The sequence below is a fragment of the Passer domesticus genome, chromosome 14 (assembly GCF_036417665.1).
Source record: "Passer domesticus isolate bPasDom1 chromosome 14, bPasDom1.hap1, whole genome shotgun sequence".
NCBI lineage: Eukaryota > Metazoa > Chordata > Aves > Passeriformes > Passeridae > Passer > Passer domesticus.
Window position 1 is genome coordinate 11920916 of NC_087487.1, and position 17750 is coordinate 11938665.

At 38.7% G+C, this 17750-nt stretch overlaps 1 protein-coding gene and 1 long non-coding RNA gene across 4 annotated transcripts in view; one reads left to right on the forward strand and one right to left on the reverse strand.

Moving 5' to 3' along the window:
• The window catches only part of IL16 (interleukin 16), a 28203-nt gene extending 25714 nt beyond the window's left edge, over positions 1-2489 (reverse strand). For 2 of the 3 annotated variants that reach the window (XM_064389304.1, XM_064389303.1), the window contains exon 1: positions 2259-2489. The gene's annotated coding sequence lies outside the window, so the exon portion shown is untranslated. The remainder of the gene's footprint in view (positions 1-2258) is intronic. The other variant, XM_064389305.1, reaches the window with a different exon arrangement.
• The window catches only part of LOC135280920 (uncharacterized), a 38672-nt gene that overhangs the window by 9051 nt on the left and 11871 nt on the right, over positions 1-17750 (forward strand). Inside the window, exons 6-12 of the long non-coding RNA XR_010347728.1 lie at positions 592-641; positions 805-968; positions 1641-1736; positions 1945-2043; positions 5634-5733; positions 12298-12430; positions 16974-17102. This is a non-coding gene — a long non-coding RNA (uncharacterized LOC135280920). The remainder of the gene's footprint in view (positions 1-591; positions 642-804; positions 969-1640; positions 1737-1944; positions 2044-5633; positions 5734-12297; positions 12431-16973; positions 17103-17750) is intronic.

The following is a 17750-nucleotide window of genomic DNA, read 5'->3' on the forward strand; positions in this document are numbered from 1 at the left end:
TGATTCATGAAACCACTATAATTCAAAGAAGATTAATCAAATTGTCAACTCTAAATTCTCTGCCTGGCACATCTGAGTTGTAAGTGGTTTAGCAGAAGTCAATCTTAGCCTTAAGAGAGTAAGGAATGTCAGGCTGCCATAAAGCTTCCACCTTTGCAAACCAGAACTCACTTAAGACTGTGCATTCAAGAGTAACAGAGGGATCCAGTGAAGCACTTAAGCTGTGAATATCTGATTAGAGATTGAATTCTATAAAGGAGCACAGCTCCAGTACATCAATCAAAAAGTGTCCTATTACAGAAATGGTTTATTTCAGCACATGATTCAACATATAAAATTAAGGTAAATTAGAAAAAAATATATACAATCAAAATATAGCAAAACTTGGAGCTTTTGTAAAATGAGTAATGTAATGAGCATTTTAAGATAACAAAGCGCTTAAAACTCTCTCAAAAAAAGCTTTCTAGAAATGCTTTGGTAGGTATGTGTCAGCACTAAAAATTTGACAAGAGGGTGTCTAAATTAATTTGACTGTCTCACCTAAGTTTTATCATAACATTTACTACACAAATTTTTCTATTCTCCTCACAGAACCTAACTGATGCTAATGTTGCCATTCTAGAGAAAAGACCAATTGAAATGTAAGTACTTGCAAAAATCAAAGATGCTGCAGGTGTTATACACTAAACTGAAAATCAGTGTAATTTGAAAAGCACTTCTCAGGTATCCTATTGAGAGAAAAAGTTTGTCCATTGTGCTCTAAACTGGGTTGTTGCATTTGTTTTTTTCCCTGTTTCTATGCAGAATTAAGTATATATATGTATATATATATGCACTTTGTACCTGAAGTTCCACTGATGATACAGAAAGAAAGAATGCAGATTTTCTAAAGGCTCCTTACAGCCACGACAATAAACACAGGCCTACAAACTCAGACCAAGCCAGGATAATAAATTCAAGTCAGCATGGTAAGAAAGCTGCAGGATTATTTTTGTTGTTTTTTTTTTTTTTTTTCTTGTACAATTAAACAGGAAAAACAAAAGCAGATGATAAACACTATGCCACTGAGCATCTGCCTAAAGGAGCTATATGGCATTGCTGGAGAAATCCACAGTTCAGCATGAATCTGAATTTGCTTGAATTTGTAAAAATAAAACAACTTTCAGGTGCAGCAGCGACATCTCAGGGAGAAGGTTGGCTTTTTGTGCATTCTTTTCTGGTGGTTTTGGATAGGTAATGATTCTACAGCTCTCCATCATATTTTCTATCACACCAGTCCTATTATTGCTGAGCCCTTATGTCTCTTTTCCCAAAACAAAATCCCTAATTCTTCAGACACTCATTCCCTGATTATTGGAAATCCAGGGATTTCCTAGCAAGACACTGTTTCATGGCAAACTTTGAAAGTAGCCAAAAAATGCCAAGGTTCCTAAAGCTGGTGTGCTTTCTGCCCCTCTCTGTGTGTCTTGGGAATCCTCTGTTCCCATGGGAGTCTGACCCCAATGGATTGGAGCAGGGGGATGGAAGTCACTGGGCTCCCAGCCTCCCTGACTTTGGCATGAGGGAAGCTTTCAGGGTCAAACTGGACTTGCATATTCTCCTTTCCCTTCAATCCACAGAACATTCTTTCTTTTTTTCAGAGTAGCCTCTCTTATGAATGAAGAGTTTGGTGTGATTGAGAGCTGCAGCAGCACAGCCACACTCTCTTCCTGTGACACAGAGCACACGAATGTAAGGTTTGGAGATCTTGTTTGACTTTTTAAAAATGCACTTAGTGTTTTGGTAAGCCTAAAGCCTTAGTCTACCATCATGTACATGAATTAAATTTTTTAACTCGGAAATCCCTGTTAGCATCTCCACTGTATTAGGAAATTAATCTTGTTAAAGCCTATGATGTTGTGTTCCCTGTATGTCTAAATGTAAAAATGCAATCTGGCCCATTAGACCAGAATGTGGAGTTGAAAAAGAAAGAATGGCTGGGCTGAAGAGAATTTCTGCAAGTCTCTGCTCTCAGCACCTGGGTAGGAAGCAACAGAGCTGGAGGTGAGTGGAATGTGCCTCACTTGAAAATCTGCTATAGGGATCAGTGCTTCTTTTGTGATACTGGCAATTGCTATTAGAGACTGGTAACACCATCACAAATGTTCCCAAGCTGCACATTCAGACATAAACAATCCTGCCTGTGTGGGGAAACTAAAAGAAAGAACACTTTTCATTCAAGTATTTCAATTTTGTACAAACATTAAACACACTCTTACTTTTCTCAAAGAGGAAGAATTTTAAAAGAGCTATTAAGCATTTGGATAAGCAGAGGACTTGATAGCTTAATGGTCAGAACACAGCTCTCTGGAGACTGGCATGCTAGAATGAAGTCCTTTCTTGATCTGCCTGAGGCTAGTGGGCTTAAGGGAGAACTGCCATCAGTACTGAATGTCCAAGAGGTGCCTCTCTGGCTCTGCTACACATCTGGGATGCAGGGACCATTGAAGCACCTGTTGAAACAGGGAAGGAAACACGGGTCTAAGTACATCCTGCTTTCCCATCCCCCTGTAATGCTCCTGAGGAATTTTATCTTATGCAGAGAGAACTCTTTGCCCTGCTCCATCAGCTGTTTCCTCCTCCCCCGCCCCCATGAGAGCTCCATCCACTCAAAGACCAAGTTTAACCCTGAATGATTTACCTAATCCCACAGTGAGACAGGGGCTGATGTGGAAATAAACCCACCAGAACCAAAGACTTCCAGTTAAATACTTGCTCTTGCTACAAGTATTAGATCACAAGTCCTAACTAAGGCAACATTCTTTCCAGAGCTGCTGATTCAGGGTTGCAGAAGTGGCAAAAATATAGAAGGTATCAAAAACATAGTCTGTAAGTTTTCCAATAAAACTATGCAGAAATGTTATTTTACACAGCATACAATATCACAAGTACCAGAGAAGCTTTGTGATTCATTGCTATCTTCCACCAAATTTAATTTGAGATATTGATGGCATGGACAATTACTTCAAAGTCAATTCTCCAAACCATTCATCTTTTTCTCCAGTGCACTCACTGCTTGTCATTTTCTTTTGCCATTCTTATACCTCCAGCTTGCCTGATGGAAGCTGTCTGTGGTTTGTAATGCAAACCAAATGTTCCTTCTATGTTTCATTTTTTTTTCCCCCAAGCTTTATTTTTCCAGCCTTAAATCTTAAAAGCCCAAACTCAGTCTGTCTTCTGCAAACAAAATACATGATCTGAGCTGTAGCCATTTGGTTCAAATTTTTGGTTGGATATTAAACCAAGCATTTACAAGATACAAATAATTTGGTGTATCTCCCAGATTGAATGTGAATGCTCTGCTGTTAACCAGACAGTAGAAAATACAGGACTTTACTAGCAAGAACAAGATGAGTTTTACATTACCAAGTGCTAGCAGCATCCTCTTTTAATCTAGATCTTGCATCCTAATTTAATCTAGACCTTGTCATCTTACTCAGATTCATTGCTACGCAGTACTTATAACACTGAAGTGTTTCAAATGTCTAGGGTTTCCCCACACTAGGTAGAGCTAAAGATTTGGAAGTTTTCTAATAAAGAGTAAGAAACTCTCAGAGAGTAGAATTAAAAAAATTATAATTAAAAAAACCCTAATGGTAAAATAAAAATTTAAAAGGAGGAACTTACAACAGCGAGGCAGACAAACCTGACTCCTGCAGAAGGCTGTTCCTCTTCATAGGCCTGGCAAAAAAAGACAGAGTGAATAATTGAAAACACACTCTCCTGGTGCCACGTGACTCAGTTTCAGTAATTGTGCTCAGTACATTGGAACGGAGCTATTGTTTCCTAATTGAAGAAAATGTCAGCAAGGCTAGATAAACAAAAGCAATGGGATGCAGTTTTGGGGAAGCTGTTTCCAAAAGGCTCCCAGCTACCCGGACATGGCAGGGCCATTTAAGGAGTTTGTGTCATTTGTTTTCACCCGTCACTCTCTGGCCCAAGGTTTGATGGGGTTCAGGCATGTTAAACCCACCTGAGAGGAGTTGGGGCAACAGCTGAGTCTGTGCTAATCCAGTGAAGGTTTTCTGTTGGAGGCTGAGATGGCAAGCATACTTCTTGTATTTTTCAGCTGATATTTTAACATTAAGCTAGTAGGAGTTTCATCGACAAATTCTGCTCCAGGAGCAAAACATAAGAGGTGCCACTTTTGAATGCCAGACCTCTCTATTGTTCACCATGAACACAATCTCTTTAACCAGTTCTTAAATACTTTCCCCTTTATGGGCTAGACTGCAACTTTGTGATCCCACCTGATCAAGGACTCCGAAAAGTGTGGTTTATCACACAGATCATGTCAGTCCCCACCTGTTGATCCTCAGTTGTGCTCAGACAGACATAATGAAATTGCTGCAAAAACCTGCTTGTCTCAATGAAATTGTGTGTTAAGATTCATAGGGCGTTTGTTAAATTTAAAATAATCTGTAAAAGAAAACATTGTATCTGAAACAGTTCATGTTAGTTTATTGAAATAGTCAGGCCTCTTTAGAGAGTTCTCACAAACCATAAATCTCATGCTTTTCAGGAAAATGTAATCATAAACCTCACCCTTTCTGGTCATAGAAATGGTCAATATGAGAGTGCTTAGACACCTGCTGTGCTCTGTGTTCTATGGCTTGAAGGTTCTGGTTTTATTGCTTTGTCACTAACCTTGCAAAGGAGGGAGGGGAATTACAGAAGGGGTTTAAAATATTGCACAGATAGGGGCTCATGTTTAGTGATCCTATGGCTTCTAGGAAAAACATGGACTGTAAAGACAAACATCTGTCCCATGAGAATTATTCCATACAGGGAGAAAAGGGGAAGATGAAATCTCTTCTCTGTACAGTGTCTACAGGTGTCCTGGAAATCTCTGTCAGTGATAATACAATTGTAGGCATTCTGTATTTTAAACATTTATGGAATTTGACATTATTTTCCTAACATCCATGTTATTGGGATATTCTTTCCCCAAAGGAAATCTTCTCTAAAGGACAGAGGTTTTACCTGACTCACTGGTTAATAAATGACATGGAACATTAGCCAACTCTTTCAGAAGAACCAAGCCTTGGCACTGACTAGTGATCCACAATTATGAAGTAGCTCTCCTGGAAAGGAGGAGAAATAAGGAGCTGACTTTGTATTTTGGGAAACAGTTTGTCACTGTATTTGAAGAGAGACCACAGTGGCCTTCTACATGAAATGGGGTTTTATATGTAGCGCTAGTACTGTAAAAAAGAAATATCAGCAAGGAAGCAAAGCCACAGACTGTTTACCACTTTACTGTCTTTCACTACAACACACACATGTTTTTGTTTAGCAATAGAGAACTCATTCACACAAAATCTCAACAGTCCCTGAGTTCTGATCCAAGCTGATTGAGCTGGAAGCTCAAAAGCATTGGAAAGCTTGCTTTATTTCTTCCCATTGTCACATGCTTTTGCATTTCCTGACTATGGGCTGAATAATGTAGTCCCTAAGCCACTGGGAGTTTTGTTCATTCCAAGTCTGGGCTTCTGCCAGGGCCAGCAGCAGAAACATAAATATCACAAGGAGGGGCTGTTTTTTCATGTTGCTTTACTCTAACCTTTTCAGTTTTTTCCATCTTCTCTGTGCAGTAATTGTTCAGTGCCCAGTGGTGAACAGAAAAGCGGTTTTTAGAAGCCATGAGGAAAAGGAGAGGGAGAACCTCTACTGTGCCTGCCTCTTGTGTTAATGGTATGCTTTGATATTGGATACTGTGGTCAATCTTCATTACTTAGCTCAAAGGTATTGTGGCAGGAAAAGGGCAATGAACACTGATCAGAGACTGGAATTTTGTATTAAAAGATTGAAATTATGTGGACTCTCCTATGCAGAAAGGAACTACATTGATAAAAGTTTATGAGATAAAAGGAAATATAAGGCAAATCAGCGTGGTTTCTTTATTTCCTTCTCATGTGAGGGACAGGAAAAGAATGTGGTAAAATAAAGAGTGTTCAAACAAATAAAAGGAAATACTTAAAATCTAAACCATAATGAATGTGTGGAACAAGAAGGCAGCAGAAATCATGAACACTTTGAAGTTAGCTGTTTTGTCTTTGATTTCAGTCAGACAGAAATTTTACCCCAAGAGGTGAATTGATGAAAATATATATCTGTAGATAAAGGGAATAGCATACAGAAGGGGCAGTAACTCCTGCTCCAGAATGAAACTCAAACAATGCAGTTTACAGACAGAGTAATACTCCTGCCATAGGATAGTTACCATAAAATGGAATAACTCTTCTGATGTCTGGAGTTAGTATCTATTGGCAGTGGGTAAAGGAAAGAGAAGAGCCACTGCACTCAATAGTTATGGCAATTCTTCTCTTTTGCGTGACTGAAATCAGGATGTGTCTGGAACTATAGCAGATACAGGAGCTGATCCCTCTTTTCTCCAAATTATTTTCCACATACACAGGTTTTGGTTCTAGAGGAGAAATATGCAGACTATTCAGTACTAAATATTTTGCCTGTTGCTACTAGTGATAACCTTTTCCAAAAACGAATATATAAATTTAAACAGGACATTAGTACTGGGCAAAGCAGATCTAAGTAATGATGGAACAGCCTCAGCACTGATCTCCACCCAACCCCAAACCCTGCTTGTGTTAATATGAAAGAAAGCCAATAGTTGGAACTGTTCAAATTTTTATCCTGTCCTTACATTGTTCAGCAAACTGATAATTTACTTTTGCCTTAAACACAGCCACAGTTTTCACATTTGCCATGTTCCAGACTACAGTTTTGTTGCACAAGACAATCCATCCCCTCACTGCTGCTAAGCCAGGCTGGATTAGTCATCTGTGTCTTGGGTTTTAGGACTTTCACACTGCCCTCCCATCCATGAAAACGTAGCTACCTGGCATGTTGAGTCACCATATTAGCCCAGCTAATCCAGTATCCTTATCCAGCAATTGTTTTAAAGGGATTAACTTAAAAAAAAAAAAATCAAGATAGAGCTTGCTTTCAGGAAGAGTTTCTGAGTACCTTGGTAGAGTAGGGTGAGGTTTGTATATTATTCCAAAATGCTTGGACATATCATGATATGATATGGTATGATAGTCTTGTTTCAGCAGAAGTTACAGCTGCCCCATTTTGGATAAGTATTGCATAATGTTAAATTGGGTAAATCTCTTTTTAATTCCTTTCATTATTTAGTATGTAATTTATGCCAGGAAGCACAAAGATATTTTTTCCCTTCTACACATGAAATGAATCCTGTGTAATATAACTGTAATTTATCCATTTCTGGGTCCCATTAAGCTTTTGATTTCAAGAGTATGCACAGGCAATGAGTTTCATGTGTTACATATAAATGTACTTCCTTGTAATTGTTTGAAATTTGTTGCCTCTAAGATTTGTTCAGTTCTTGTACTATTCTCATCTTCATATCTTCATGGAATGCTTTTCTCATTGATCTCTGTACTGATGTCATCCTCTATCTTCTGCATACTTTAATCTTTTTGTCTTCTGCCCCTCTTTCCAGCTTCACACTGCTTTCATATGTTTGGAACTCCTCCTTTTGCTTCAGATCCTTTTGGAAAAAACTCACTTCCTTTTGTGAACTTTATTACCTGACTATTTTATGATGGTATCCAGCTCTGCAACCTCCTAGACTATTTTCAAGTGAATTGCTTTCCTGTGAATTAATAAAAGTTCCTAGACCTTGTCTTGCCAGAAGCATTTATGCTTCATGACTTGCACTCCCACTCTGTGATTACTAACCTCTCTTGCTGCAGTGCCCCAGAGATGAGCACTAAAATACTGCTTAGATAGTTCCATGCAAGGGGGTCTAAGTGTACACCCATAAAAAGTATTTTTACCTCATCTTGAGAACATATCCTTGAACTCCATGAAGAATATGTTACTTTATGCATACAATGCTTTGTTTACAAAGTAGCCCATGTGATTTACATAAGTGATTGTGTTAAGAGTGTGTGATTGAAAAAGTACAGCACTATGAGTGTAAAGTTTTTTGGCTATAGCCATGGAGGGGTGCATGAGGCAAAAATTGTACCCTTTCAGCTAAGTTTGTGTGCTGTATTTTTATTGTAATATTTTTATAGTGTGCATATAGGGTATGTGTGACATTATGCTGGGTTTTGAGAAACACTAAATATTTATGTCAGCTATGAAGTTGCTAAATATCTAGTACTGAAGGAAAGGTCCATCTCTTCTTTTTTTTTAAAACATTGACCAATACACAGTTTATAACTTAATGCAGCACCAGAGTAGTAAAAGCATTATGTGAGCTCTCCTGTATGGTGTCATTCAAATTTAAACAAATATTTTTAAAAGTTATGACTTTACCTTCCTTCCACATAATGCTCCTTTTTCATCTGACTTAGTATTTCCTTTAATTTATAGTTCCCTAAACTGTAGGCATACATAAAGACCCCTTTAGGCTGAATGAAAGGAGAATTATCAATAGCCAAACTATGATTTATAAGAAAAAAAACATAAGCAGCAAAAGAAAACTGAATTGACTCTACCTACAAAAATGATACAAACATTTTCTATTTATTTTTCATGAGTTCAGTTAAAAGGTGTATTTAGACCTGCCCTTTTTTTAATCCGTTATTGTGAATTCACATTGGATTTTGTCATTTTGTTGCTGCTGCCTTCTTTACTCCTTGAGCAGATGTGAATGAATGGAAGTACTGAAAAGGTGAATATACTTATTCCACCTGAGTACCAGTGGCAGAATTTACTCCATATTTCACACTCTGGTCCAGGCACCACTTGCTCCAACAGCCTGATCTCAGGCTCACCAGAGTCTTGTCATCCCTTAGCACTTCACAGGTAACATGCATGGTCCTCTCTGGGTGGTTGGGTTGTCTGTTAGGGCTTTTTGAGGGGGAGAAGGTATTGCAGAGTGTTTTGAGGTGCTCTTATGGTTTGGTTTGGACTTTTTTGTTTGTTTCTTTGGTTTTTTCAGTTAGCTTTGTCAGTGATTGGTGATGAATTACACAACTTCTTCTCTTGGATTTTAGTGTCTGAATAAAATGACTTTACCACATTTGTAGAGTTGTCATTTTAAGCACAAGGTTTAAGCAGTAGCTATTTCTGATATTTGTCATCCCTAGAGCTTGGCAGAGGCAAAGCTACTTAACACAGGCTGCTTCTTAACTCTGCCTTAGAAAAGTCTTGAGGACCCTTCATATTTCTGCTGCTGTCCCTTATCTCTAAGGCTATGACAATCAGAATGAAGCTGAGCAGACAGGTTTTGTTTGTGGTGTTGAAGATAACAGTATAAAGTTCCTAGGGCAGCTCTCTTATTTTTTGGCAATGCTGTAGCTTTTAACACTGACTTTCATCACAGTGCACACCACATACATCACTCACATTACAGAAAAATCAGGATATTTCACAGGTTTCCCATGAGGGAAACAGTATAATCTGTCACATAAATAGGTCCCTGGTAAGACACAAAACTTCTAGTGCTTCATGAGATCTGATAGTCATAGGTGTGATAAATAGTGGTGGGGTTGGCTGCAGCATCCCAACCAGTCTAGGATTTAGTGTCTGTGGGAGATTACTTTGCTTCCACATTTTAAAATCAGCCTACACCTCCAGAGCAGCATCTAATGTTAAGTAGTTTAGAGCTAGTGGCTGAGACATCTCAGCTGAGGACTCCTGATAATAGGGTTTTTTCTATGGAATCAATTCTCAAGACCAGAAGTTGTTGTTCTAATTAGCTAGTATGATTAACCTGTTGAAGATAAAATGTTCACCTGTAATTTTTACTGATGAAAATAATTCCTACTCCAGGTAAAGCTTATCTTTTAAAATAAGCACCAAATCTGAATGTAAAGACATTATTACACCAGTCTTGAAAACTTGCTATACACTCAGACTGATTGTTATGCTGCTTAGTTACCATTTCTTTTAAACATCACTGTGTCCTCATTTGCCTTTATTCTGTGTTGGCCCAAAAGAAGTAGACTATTCCTGTTATGGCACAGCAAATACCTATGATCACTTCCCCAGCGTTTTTTATGACAATCAGTAGGAGGACCATGGAGTAAAAGGAATCATGGAAGAGCAGCTATAAACTGGACTGTGGGACAGACTTTCTGCCTCCAGCCCTGGGGCTGACTTGTGAACTGACTCTGTGGAAAGGCTGGAGACACTCAAAGAGCTGGTGTGAAGCAGCGTGCTGAGGTTCAGCACAATCCATCTCCTAGAGCAGCCTTGGTGCACCTGGCCACTGAATGACCTTGACCCTGAAGCACAGATGGAAGTGCTCAGGAAAGTCAAATTTTCCAGTGTCCTTTTCTTATGTATGCTCATTTTTGATCCAGAGAATACCTAATAATGATTTCCACAAGAACTGATGCTATATTATGTCTCTGTTGGATTTCCCAAAAGAAGCAGCCTCTTCTGGGATTTAACTCCCAAGTAACTGTCCAAAATCATGTTCCAATACAAAAATATGACCACCAATATTACCCAGGATTTTCTTTCTCTGGTTATTTCTTTTTTATTTCAAGACCTTTTAAACTGATTATAAATGCTATCTTTTTATTCATTGACTGAATCTTTAAAGACTCGACTCAAATAAACACTCAAGAATGCCCCAACCTTTAAGGGTTGCATAAGTTGAGGGGCTTTTCTCTTATTTCTGTCATAAGGAAAGGACCCTAAATACATAAAATTGGTATCAGAAAAATGTTAAGACTTTGACAATATCAGTTTAGGCTCAGCATTAATCTTGGGTGAAGGAATAAACTGCCTATAACTGAACCTTACCAACCATGTCTAATGCACTATAAAGCAATAAAAATCTGCCCCAGCTCATTTTTGACTGAACATTCTAATTGAGTCTGGAGGTCTCCTTCCAGCTCTGATGGTGACCTGCTGGTTTGACCCAAGGCTTGCTTTCCTCACTTCTGAATCCTTGTCCTCATCAAAGAGAGAGGATTATGGCCTTGTGGTCACCTTCTTTTCCTTCTGGGGCTTGTGGGGTGAGAATTTCTCTGATGAAAAGTACTGGAAGATAATTAAATGTTTGTTGCTCATATGTGTTTAATGGGACGATGGACAAAATTGTCAACAGCTACTCTTAGAAAACAAAAAGAATTTCCTGTTGTCAAGTAATGATATCCTCTCAACCCACCTCCCATTAAGCAGAATCTCTTGCATACAAAGCTTATTCCATGTGATAAGGCATGCAAGCTCCCTCACAGGGTGCAGTGTGTGCCACACTGTAATACAGAGAGCAGAAATATTATAACAGCAGGAGGCAAATAAAGCAGCAGATCACAGCCCTGGTGCTCTCTAAGAGCCAGGAGCTGTAAAAGCAGCAAAGAGGCCTCGCCTGTCAGGTCAGTCCTTCAGCACAAATTGAGGCAATTTGACAGCCCCACAGCTTTATGTCATCTGCTCCCAGGCTGGTGCAGTGGGGGAAGAGGGGAGGGTTTTGTCCCCCCTCCACCCTGGGAGCAATCCTGCTGCAAAGCCCCTGCAGTGACTGCGTGTCCCAGGCTCTGCTGGCCAGCAGCTGGGTGCCCAAATCTGGGCTCCCCAGCCCCTCCAACCAGGCAGCACTGGCAGCAGGGACAGCACAGCAGCAGCACCCTGAGCTACACCAGCCTGCACCTCTTTCTGTGGGCTCACACTGCTTCAATCAGTTACTAATGAGGCGCAAAATAACAAATACTATTAAGTGAACACTGCATTAATAATGCTGGCAAGGTTTCAAGTCTACAGATGTTATTTATAATACATGACTAAACAAATACGTGTTCCCTTTGAGACTCAGACTCAGGAGCAATTTACTGATTTCCGGTATAGGCTAGTTCATACAGGGGTTTGAGTAAATACTGCATCTGAATGTAGACACTGTAGTAGACAATCATATTAATGACTAATTTAAAAATTATTAGAAAATTTCTTTTCAGATTATTAGATACTAGCCCTGTCTAATTCTTGTGGAGGAATAAATTTTTCTGTATTGCTTTTTTTATAGAGAAATAAAATATTCAAAGAACATAGCCTTTAGTTACACAGCACAGTGGAAATGAGTAGAAAGGTTAGAGAAAATTCTGGAAAAAAAATGGACTTAGAAGAAGCTAAAAAAAGATTAATTAAAACCCCTATATCCTCTCCTTTCCATCTGGTTTTGAAATTAATTAATCTTTTTTATGAAATTTAATTGCTAATGAGATATTTTGTAGTTTTAAAAATGTTTCTGCATAACAAATCATTTGATCTTGATGTGATTTTGTTTCTTTTCTGCCTCTTATAATATTGCAGGTATATAAGGGCCTTCAAAACTGAGGAAGGCTGTGAACTCACAAAGGTCTCTGGTCCACTCTGCAGGCTTTTATATACATCAAGAGAAAGAGGAGAAATATTTTACAGGACACCAGAAGTGCCCTAAATTAAGGTACTCCATGAAGAGGTTCTTTGTTTAATTCATAATACTGATCATTGAACAGTAATAATTTGCTCCAAATTTCTCAAAGAATTTAAAGACAATGCAGTGATAACAGTGAATAGACAGATAAAAATGTAATTTGTGACATACTTCTTATCTGCTTATTCCTCTCTTTCAAATTCTGAAATTAAAGCAGTTGAAAATAATACATACTGACATGTAAAAAGAGCTGACTGCATGATGCCTAAATAATTTGCTATAAAAATATCACTTACCATTGACATTGCCAAGTATCTTCTTATTTAAATCTGCTATTATCATGCCTTCTTGGATATGAAATACGCAGCAGAGTCCATTCCCAGTGTGTTACATACTTGAGAAAATAATAAATGCAGTGTAACTCCACAGTGTTTGGATATTTGACTGTAACTCCTAAGCATTCAAAGTGACTACTCAATATAACAACTTTTCCTCTGCAGAAAATGCCTTGCTATTTGCCAGCAAATCTTTAATGCTTTAGATTGGGTATTTCCAACTACCGCCCTACTTGCTAGGCAGATGTGTATAAAAGAGATGTTATTTCACTGAATCAACCACTGAGATCGTAACCCTTTTCCTGTACCACAAACAGAAATATAAAACCTCAGACTTTCCTTTTGGACTTTTACTGACTTGTGTCTGTTGTAAGAAAGCAAAACACAACTAATCCGAGCGCCAGTATATGGAAAATGTGTTAAAACGTTTTAGATCATCTCACTGCTTCTCATTCCTGCAATTCATTGGTTAACTGGCTCCTTCTGTGTTTATGTAGTTGCATGGTACAAATACAACACCTAAACTTCTCGCCCAAAGTTGAAATGATTCATTTATTACTTTTTACACCACCCCCAGGAAAAAAAAAAAAAAAAAAAGAGGAAGAAAGAAAACACACAGTGCTCATTTAACCCAAGTGAGTGAAAACGTCTTTCATAAGGTCTGTAAGGGCTTTGGGAGGTTTTTCTTTGGTGAATACAGTCTGTGTAGTGGAGGGAAGAGTTTTGTCTGAGGATGGTAGAATTTAGGCTACAGCAAACAGACAAACTAGGATCCTCTTGCTGTGAGAAAATAAGATAATAGCAAAGGAGGTGCAAATGTTATTTATTCATATGAGATCAATTGAGATGGAGTCATTGTTTTAAGCAGAGGCAGGACCGAGAGAGGAGGTATTTTACTGAGTGCCTTGCTCTCTGAAATTGTATCAATATTTATTTAGGTCCTTTAGTGAGGTAATTACCCTAAATAGATAATATATAGGCTTTCCATCTTCTGGGTGCCTATAAATATTAGTTAACCACATTAATAATAACCACAATGGGGAAAGCACAAGCAGAACAATAAATGAGAATACTAAGAAGTGGAAAAAAAGGATTAAATTAAGACATTTCCTCTGCTTCTTTTTCTATAAGGCAGAGAATGGGGCTATGTGATAAGGCACTCTTCCATAGGATGTACCACCCTGATTTTTGATACTGCCTGTGGATCCAGCCCCTGTTAGACAGAAGGGATTACAGCGGGTAACCCTTGTTCTCCCAACAGCTCTGATGGGACACTTACTCTGCCTTCATTCATCATCCTCTCCAGATGGACATTAGAATTAATCAGGTTCTAGCCCTAACAGCTTGTTTCAGGACCACAGCTGGAATCAGCATGTCTAGACTGATTTATTCCTGGCTCTCAGACCGATGTGCATGCTACTATTCCATATGCTTCCTGTTAGAGAGGTAATAGTGCCATTTCACAGCATAACTTCAGTTTTTCTTTCTTCCTCCCCTTTTTATTGTAATTAGACATTATTTTGCTTATGTAGGAAAATGTCTTGCCCCTGCTCTGTAACAGGTCAAACTTCCAGACAAACAAAATAAAGTTCACAAAGGAAACAGTTAAATTTTCTGACTGCCTTCACTGTCAGAATGCTAAACACATTTGTAAGTTATATAAAACTGTGTAAGTTCATATTTTCCTCTCCTGGTTTCACAGCCCAGAACAGCAAAAGGACTTTGTGACATCTCTAGGCTCTCAAGAGTTTAGTAATAAAAATAATCCTGGGCAGAAAACAACACTCCACACCCTGCTACTACTGAGCAAAAGAGTTTCCCATTTTCCTCACTTATCCTCAGACTAAACAATGTTAAATTTACAATTCTAACATCTATTTATAGCAGGCACTCTACCCTAAGAACCACAGAGGTTGGTGTATATCATTGTCCTTAATCCACAGGCCAGCTTTCAACTTGGCATGTCATGTAATTAGGAGAGAAATCTCCTTCCTTAATTAATATCTAAGCAATTTATGCACTGGGGCATGATAAAGCCCCAAGGTGGGTGGTGTGTGTAGGGGTGGAAGGGGGTGCTCATCTGCTGTGAATTAACCTCAGATTGCAGTTTTTCATGTTTACTGTGAATAGTAACTGATAACATTAACAGCACCACGGGCTTCTGCCATGGGTTTGCAGAGCCTGGGAAGTTCCTGTGGATACTGCAGGGAGGGAATTCCTGGGGGTCTGACAGAGCTGATAATCCTGACAGCACACACTGGTGGAATCAAGCTGGGAGTGTGCCTGCAGGAGGGGAAAGCGGGCTAAAAAGCCACAGGGAGAGCAGGGGGTAACTGGTGTGAGGCTGGAAGCAGGAGAGGGTAATTTGAGGATGTAAATGCAGGGACTGAGGGGAAGGAAGGAATTAAAGGAGGAAAGAATTCAGTTAGGATGCTAGGCTGGATTTGAGCAAGTGGGTAAAAACTGAACACAAGGTGCTGGGTATAGGCATCAGCTGAGCCTAAGCTGGGTAAAACCCAGCACTGGATTGGGCTCTGCAGACTGGGTTTAGCAGAGCAGGGAGGTTCTGTGAGGAGCTGACCCTTTCCGTTGTAGAAAGGAAGCAGCACAGAAATGACATTTAAGCCTCGTGCTCAAAAGAAGCTCATCCACAGTCTGTATGTTACTTATCTCAGTAGATATGACAAAGGGACAGATATGCTCCTGCTAACATTTTTTGCAAACTCAGGGACTGAGAAATAGAGAAGTTCTTTAGAAAAAAAAACACCTCTTAATTTGAAGGATGTAATAATTTTGATACCGTTTAAATATCTTTCACTTTGTACTTTATCAATGCCCCTCAATCTCATTTAATTTCTTTTTCTAGGCGATTCCCATTTCTTTTCATATAATGAAAGCAAAATAACCTAATCTTAAAATGAAGAATACTTTGTTGATGTATTTGGTGGCACTGTTGTTCTTTCCAGTATTATTCTTCAATCCATCTTTAATATAGCTTGACATTTTGTTTGCTTTTTTTGACCACTAGTGTGCCCTGAGTAGAAGTTTCCATTAAGCTGTCTGCAGTAACGCCTAGATCTTTTTCTTGAGTGATTTTGCAAACCATCAAGTGTATATGAGTAGTTCAAGTTGTTCCTTTTAGTACACATTACCTCATGCTTGCCTACACTGAATTTCAGCTACCATCTTTTTTTGGTTCTTTCTTTTAGGCTTTTGTTTTGTTTTGTTTGCTCTTGGGGCTTTTTTTAAGTCATGGCTTTTTTAAATGATCACATAATTCCCAGTTATCTTGTCTCTGCTACTGAATGCTTCCTTTCCAGATGAGTAGCAAATACATTAAATTAACCCCATTTTTGGTGTAGGTCTTAGGATCTCTACTTGTTAATATACTTCCCAGTTCAAAATAACCATTGACTTGTATTTTTTTATTTAGTCTTCACAACTTTCTGAGTCAAAATATATTTAATATATTTCTTAGTCCTCTGCTATTCTTTACCCTTAGACATTTTATGATATTTAAAATAAACAACTAGGTTATACCCCTAAGATTATACTTTTATCCATTATTCTAATGTCTTTTTAAAATATTTTAATCATAATTGGCTGTTGAAACTCTATAGGGACAAGTACAGCCAAAATAGCTAAAGACAAAGCTAGAGTTTAGAATTAGTTCTAGAAGAGCAGAATGGCAGGACAGAGGAAGTCAAAACCTCAGTTTGCCAGAAAAGTCTCTTTCAGTCTCTCCAGAGCAGTGTGGAATAATCCTCTCACAGCTGAATTCAGAAAAGCAGCTCCCAGGTGCTCTTAGTCTAACTACTGAGCTCAAGCCTGCTCTTCTGTGCACCAAATGTCACCTCTCCATCTTCCCCTCCCTGCCTCCTTGGCCGCAGTGGAACAGCTTGTTCTGCTCTCAAACTGCTCAAGCAAAGAGAAATGGGAACTGGAGTGGGGTTTGAGGATGTAACTCTCTTCTCCAGCTACCCCCAGGCCACCCACCCTCACTGAGGTCTTGGATGCAGCCTTGAAAATGGATGCATGTGCCAAAAAGCATCAAGGAAGAACAGGATCCTTATACTGAATAAAGCATTAAATGTGTCCAATTCTGTGTCCAATTCTGGCATCCACTCATTTTAGCACAGATGGCAGCAAGGTGGGAAGAGTTCAGAAAACCATTATGACAAGTCAAAGGACTGTGTTTTGCAGTAAGAGACTAAAGAATTTGTTTTATTTTCTTCCAGCAGATTGTTGCAGTGTGATGTCTTTGCAGTCCGTGTACATACCGGCATGAGGCAGAATTCAGATCACGGGAACATGAAGGCAGATGCATTTGAATCACAAATATGGTTACATAGAAGTTCATCATTAAGGTAATTAGAACTTCCTGGAATGTTTTTTCTGCTCTATGGAATTTATCACAGCAGTGATATACTGGTTTTGGATAAGTGGCTGATCTGATCTGATCTCATCTCAACGTTTAATACCCTCCTAATCAATTTTGGGAGCTACGTTTCTGTTTAGCTCTTTTTTCAAAAGCCTGCTCACTCATTCATATTTTACATTAATGACTGGAAGAATGCAATGTACTAATTGGCAGGATCAGGTGAAAGGAATTCACCTCACTAATGGTTTGTTTTCTTTACCTAAGTGAAGCTATTAATTGTAACTCACTATGTGTTGTCCTGATTGAACTCAACATCCAATGATACGCAGGTTAATGAAATGTGAGACTTAAACCCAATACACTTTTATTCCATAACCAGCGGCTTTATCATACCAGTATATTTTTGCAGTAACAGGAACTGTATGAGACAAACTGTTTTTAACTGTGGCAAAGGTGAATCCTCTTTGATCTCTAAAATGCTCTTTCAAGCAAACTTTTTAGCTTCAATGAACAAGGGACAAACGTATCAACACAAAACTTTGTAGACTGATTTTGAACAATATAACTGTGGCTATATTTGTCTACTAAATTGTAATGATAATTTTTTATTTCTGTGGCGAAAGTAACCTAGGTT